We start from the raw sequence: 6,808 nt of genomic DNA on the forward strand, positions 1-6,808 counted from the left end.
TTATTAGGTTATATTTTTGTTTACACATGGTTCAAATGTGTTTTTTGTTTACACATGATTCAAATCTACAAATACTACAGTTGAACTATGGTCACTTTAGTAAAACCATGGTTCATTATCATTAGGGACTGCCAGTGACAGGCTGTTGCATCCATAGAATGCAACCTTTTTGTTCTGACAGTGTATGATTTCTATTAACATTACAGAATAGAACATGATCAATATTATCTTTCAACGTTCAATTTAAATAAATGTAATTGTACAAACTATGTAGGCTACAATTTCAATTTGTTTATTGTGAAATAATTCAAACATATGTTTTTTTCTGTCCTCTGATAAGCATTGTTCAGGGCTGCTGTTCCCAAAAGCTTTAATGCTTTCTTATGATACTTTTGGGAAAAGCAGCCCTGTTTGAATGCACTTTTAGAAGTGAGTGAACGCTCTCTGTGATGGATTAGTTCTGTCTTGCAACATTTGCGCGTTCAGATGAGCAGGAAAATAGTTCTATCCTACAATTACTCGCTAACAAAGGTTATTCGTCCAATTCAATGCATTTGTACGCATTATTATTATTATTTTAAATAAATAAAATCACTGGTAAATAAAACACTCCTTAGTATCGATATTTTTAGTTTGAGTATCGATACTTTCGATACTCGCGTCAGTATCGATATATCGATACTTAGGATCGATATGCCCATGTCGGGTTATTACTGATATCAACCCAAATTGGGTCAAATCAAGCCAGCTTCCTAACCCAACAGTCTCACTCGAGCGTTTGGATTGAAACAATTACCAGCGTGTTTTATATGTGCAGGCTATAAAAAAGTACACAGTGTATGTTTTTGCTTAATCGCTTGCAAATAAGATTGTTAGGTCATACATACCCCGTAATATTAGAATAGGTACCCCTTAGTTTCAAAATACTTACAGTAGAAATAATTTGTAATTTTACAGATTATTACTCCTTTATTGCCCAAACTTCGCATATTGTTACCTTATACCTACACGGAGGTACTGAATAGGTACACTGTAATTACAAAAAAGTTACGCTGCAAATTCTGTTTACTTACGCAGTACATTGCGGGGTTGTAATCTAAAGCGTTACCAAGATTTTTTAAATAGACTGAACAGTTGAAAGTATGAAAGACAGATTAGAAAAACAGATTAGACAGACAGACAGACAGATAGATAGATAGATAGATAGATAGATAGATATAGACAGACAGACAGACAGACAGATAGATAGATAGATAGATAGATAGATAGTGACAGACAGACAGACAGACAGACAGACAGATAGATAGATAGATAGATAGATAGAAATAACGATGGCTGCTCTGTGATCAGTTGTTATTGGTGGGGTTGAGTATTTGAAGAATGCTGGGATAGATTTTGGAGATATGTTGCAAATCTTACTCTACTGTTTTGCTCCATGCTGGAGGGTCACACATCGTCATGAAAACGCAGTTTGACAAGATGGTTATCATGATGAACATGCTAAATAATTTGTTGTGAAGTAAAGGAGAACTTAGAAGGAATGATTTGTGGCTCTAAATTAAACAAGTCAAAGAATTACACAAAGTTAAGATGTCAACCTAAATAATATATGGAAATCAAAGAACAGATGGAGAACATTGTTATATGTTGATATACATACATAAAATGACATTATATATAAGTATTATTTTTATGGGTTATATGAAGGATATGAATGTATGAGTATCCTTATGGCCACTCGTCGAGTAGGGCTGAATGGACTTAGAACGTAGCATGCAGGTTCAGCATTGAATCGGTATATTGTATTCCCTTTGGTGACCACGATGAACGTCTGCAAAACAAAAAAAGGGACACAAAATCTCTTGTGGTGTAAATATTGTTCTGATAAGCCAGATTTGTAAATATTTATGGACATCTGGGCTTTGGTATTTCGCGTTTGCCACTGACTTTTTGGGCTTTGTAGAATGGATCCAACTCTTCCAGAGGAACATTGAGGAGATTCGGTGGAGGGTCTCCGTAGATGAACGGTAGGGCCTTTCCTGCTTCCAAATCACTGCTGGGTTTGGGCAGATCCTTCTCAGGCACCTTGATATTCTGGGCCTTCATCTGCTCCTGCTTGGCGGCCTCTTTTGCCATCCGCCGCTCAATCTCGGTGAGTGACTCCAAAGTGAAAGGGTGGAACACATCGGCACCTGTGGGAGGGAGTAGGCGCGCCATCTTGACATTCTGCTGAAGGAGGGCTGCCACCACTTCGGGGTCTTTCAATTGTGCCCTGCAGGGACAAAATTTATTAATATTTTATATTATAAATAGCATCTACCATCACAGCTTAATTTCTGCACACATACAAAAATTTTTCTATGAGTTCAAAATAAAACAGGTTATTCTGAGATAGTTTAAATAGAGTTAAAGTGAGATTACGTCGCCTTGGAATTAAAAGGTTCTATCTGCATTCTGAGCAGTTTTGAGATGTTGAGCTTCAAAGTTTTTGCGTTCCATAGACTTCTGTAGATAGAACCCTTTTTGTTTTCTTTTGAAAAGGCCCAAAATGCACACAGTTTACAAAAGAAACCTCACATAATGTAAATAAGTCATCACAGAATAAGAATGTGAATAACTCAATTTTGACAAAAATGTGACCCTTATAATTCCAAGGCGACGGTTTTATACACTACTGAACAAAAGTTGTGTACGTTTTTTTAAAAGAAATTAATACTTTTATATCATCATGAATCATGATGCATTAAACGGATCAAAATTCAAAGATTTTTATATTGTTACATAACATTCTATTTCAAATAACTGCTGTTCTTTTCAACTTTTTTTCATAAAAGAATCCTGGAAAAAATGTATTCACCAAAATATTAAGCGGCACAACAGTTTTCAACATTGACAATAATATTAAAAGAAATGTCTTTTGAGCATTAAATCAGTATATTGGAATGATTTCTGAAGGATCATGTGACACTAAAGACTGGAGTAATGATGCTGAAAATTCAGCTTTGCCATCATAGAAATAAAATACTTTTAAAAATTCATAATAAAAAAAGAGTTATTTCAAATTCAGAGAAATAAATTACATTTTACATTAAAATATATTTGAAATCATAATAACTGTTAACAATATTACTGTTTTTACTTTATTTTTGATTAAATAAATGCAGCCATTAAAAAATCTTACCAACCCCAAACTTCTGAAATAACACAAATATACACTTCTTTTTTTCTTTTGCTTTGTAGAAAGATCAACTCTCCATATAGTGAGATGACTTTATTTCTCATAACTGTGAGATATAAAGTCAAAATTACAAGAAGTCTAATATACAAGGCTCTTTCTTTTTTCAGGACACAGAAAAATAAAAAAGACAACACTAAAAACTAAATCTAAGCATAATATTCCAGTTTAACTAAACATCACAATTAAAGCGCTATTACTATCACAGCACTGTCACGTATAAAAATGCTTGAGCTCCACAACCATGTACGGACCAAACAAGTAACCTGTTTTAAAAGTTTTCAAACTTACAGTTGACGCGGCCATAGTTTTAGGTTCTTAGCTCTGTTTGGGTGAGCAGCACGATTCCTGCCCCAAACCTCCATCAGGTTTATCTTTCGCTTAGGCATGGCTGCTGTGTCCCCAAATTCTGTGTACAGTTAAAAGTTCTCGACAAACTGAAGAATGTTACTCCAACTGTGTGCTGAAGTTTGGGGCTGCTTTTTTACTTTTGGGTCCAGCTGGACCAGGATGAGACCCTGCCCTCTCAGAAACACAAAACAATTCAGATCACAAAGATTCGATTGAAGCCGAGTTCATTGGGTTGTCTATAAGTTTCCACTTTAAGAGATTTGCTCCAGACAACCCTCACTTTTCTTAGAAAAGAAACAGTGATGAGATGTGTCATTTACATATCTAATTATGAAAGAACAATGTTCAAATTCTTCATCGTTTGAGCATATTTTCCATGTTATGATATGTGACAGCTTACATTTCTGCACCTGTACGCAGAAATCATTGGGTTTTTAATGTGAAGAATCAACAAAACTGTGTCACTTTTCAAGTGGCCTTATTCAAGTCTTTCTGTAGACTCTGCACAGTGGCTATGTGAAGCGATGACTCACTGCACATGAACCTACATGGAGAGAAGAGCACTGCTAACTTCCCAGAAGCTGTGTTCTGGTGTCAAATCCACCCAGCAGGGGGCTGGTCACTATCACAGTCTTTCTTACATCTTCCCAGTTTATGAAATAATTTGAATGGATTTGTAAAGTCATTTTGAAAACAGCAATAACTAATTTGATTGGCAGCCTCTATAGGAGTGATGGTCAAAAAGTTATTTTTGCAGTGTTCATGCCATCACATTTTTGAAAGATATTCAAAGCTTTGTTTGAGGCACTTAAAGGGATAGTACATCTTAAAAATGAAAATGTTGTCATCGTTTACTCACCCTCATGTCATTCCAAACCTGCATGAGTTTCTTTCTTATGTTGAACATAAAGAAGATATTTTGAAGAATGCTGGTAATCAAATAGTTGATGGTCCCCATTGACTTCCATAGTATTTCTTTGCCTACCATGGAAGTCAATGGGGACCAGCAACTGTTTGGTTCTTCAAAATATATTCTTTTTGCGTTCAGCATAAGAAAGAAACTTATACAGGTTTGGAACAACATGAGGGTGAGTAACTGATGACAAAATGTTCATTTTTGGGTGAATTATTCCTTTAAGTATACAATTCTGCCTTGATATAAGAAATAGATTAGATTTCATATTTACCCATCTCTAAACATTGGGGAGAAAACATGTAAAAGATTTTTAGGGATGTGATATAAACATTTTGGTCAATTTACCAATCATTTTTTTATATTTTGAAGCCAACAACCGATATTAGATATTAATGTGAGGCTGATTACAAAAAAGACACCTTAAAAATTGCTACTTTTTATTTTAAACCAAGTGCAACTTAGAAAACATTCTTTTTAATCAGACAATTATTTAACAAATGCAGACCTAGTATGAACCATTAGACGAGAATATACATAGAGTTAAATGGAGAAATTAACATTCTAATTATTAAGTTTGGAGTAAAAACCATTTCATTTTCACAATAGGTAGGTCAACTAGAAATAATTTACTCCACATGTTCAGTGGACTATAGTATAAAATCAGCTTATTTCATAAAAAAAAAGGAAAAAGTCACATTTATTGACTAATACAATACCAAAAAAGCTGCCATGTTCCACCTAGTCATTTCATGTGTCTAAGTGGGTCACAATACAATAAATCACAATTATCATAACAGAATGTAATTTTTGTATTCAGATGGTGTATAGCATTACATATACCTCAGTTAGGGTTTTCAAAACTGTTTTATGGAGTTTTTGTCTACTGGAAGATTTTTGGAAAAATGTTTTGTCAGCTAAACAACTGATTGGTTGTTAAACATTGAACATGCTGTACTTCTATCCCTCACAGACTTGTTTTTTATGAACCATTATGCTACCCTGACAAAGGTTTATTTTCCTATTCCATAATTCCATAATATTCTATTTGGCCTAGAGAATATCCGTGTAGACATTTTTAACCTTAGAAAACATATGGATGTTCTTTGACACACTTTGGAATCTGACCACTGATCCATGTGCTGGGTGCTGAGACCTGTGTTTATGCCGCTCCTTAAAGCGCTGGTCAGGAGCCAAAGGCGAGCTTGGGTCATTCTGCTGTTACATAACACAAACTCACCTGTTCTGACAGGAATGTGATACGACCCACAGTCTCTAATGAGGCCTATTATGCTCGGCACAGAGTTCCGTTCCAACCCTTATCAAACACACCTGTCTGTAATTATCAAGTGCTCCTTCAGATCCTAATTAGTTGGTTCAGGTGTGTTTGATCAGGGTTGGAGCTAAACTCTGCAGGAAGGTAGATCTCCAGGAACAGGGTTGGGCACCCCTGATTTAGAGTGTCGGTCTGAAGTTGGGAGGGCCTGAAGTCGAGAACTCATGCGGTACCTCAGCAGCTGCTGTAGGCCATCACCCCGTACGGCGTCGGGTTACTGGTGACTCCACTCATTCCTGCCGTGTGTTTGCTCGCTTACATTGTGCTGATAAACAAGCTAAATTCCTCCCCGCCCACCACTCAATCTTTCTGCGGGGTCATTCTGCTTTTTTATTCAAGGTCCCCTAAAAATCATTACATCATTTTTCTGTCTTTTAATTATATACACGAGTGGTGTGCGGTGGTGTTCTGAAACGAGGCGGCAAAGTCCTCAAAATGTTTTTTTTTTAATAAAACGTAATTTCATGTCCCAGTCACAATTTCTTGGTTAAATAAACATTTACATTAAATTAACATTTTTACATTAACAATGTCATGATTATTCTATTTATTAAAGCCCAGAATCTCATAAAGTTAATGTTTTTAAGCATTTTAAATTTATTGCAAAATAATAACTCAAGGCAGTAACAATTTAAACAATATATTTTATTTGTGAACTTATGTTTAGCTATTATTTTTAATAGTTACCTATTTTTGAATTTTTGGGATCACCAGTCATAAAAGCTCAGTAAATATTGGTCACAGATGCAAATATTTACTTTAAATTTCACCAAGATGATTACTGATCACTAAAAACTCCCACAGATCATGTTTTCAGGCCATTTCAAGTCTTATTTAAGAGTGTGAGTTGTTTACTTACTTTTTAAATGAGTCTTCCCATTAACGCCATTATAATTCATTCAGACTGATTCACAAATCTATATCTATCTATCTATCTGTCTGTCTGTCTGTCTGTCTGTCTGTCTGTCTGTCT

General features: G+C 35.2%; 1 protein-coding gene and 1 pseudogene across 1 annotated transcript in view; one reads left to right on the top strand and one right to left on the bottom strand.

The window, feature by feature from the left end:
- Positions 1-3,672, bottom strand: part of LOC107740664 (sodium channel protein type 4 subunit alpha B-like) — a 19,378-nt pseudogene extending 15,706 nt beyond the window's left edge.
- The window catches only part of myl4 (myosin, light chain 4, alkali; atrial, embryonic), a 47,317-nt gene that overhangs the window by 19,861 nt on the left and 20,648 nt on the right, over positions 1-6,808 (top strand). The gene's annotated exons all lie outside the window — the stretch shown is intronic.

The sequence above is a fragment of the Sinocyclocheilus rhinocerous genome, unplaced genomic scaffold (genome assembly GCF_001515625.1).
Source record: "Sinocyclocheilus rhinocerous isolate Xijiao unplaced genomic scaffold, SAMN03320098_v1.1 scaffold705, whole genome shotgun sequence".
Classification (NCBI taxonomy): Eukaryota; Metazoa; Chordata; class Actinopteri; order Cypriniformes; family Cyprinidae; genus Sinocyclocheilus; species Sinocyclocheilus rhinocerous.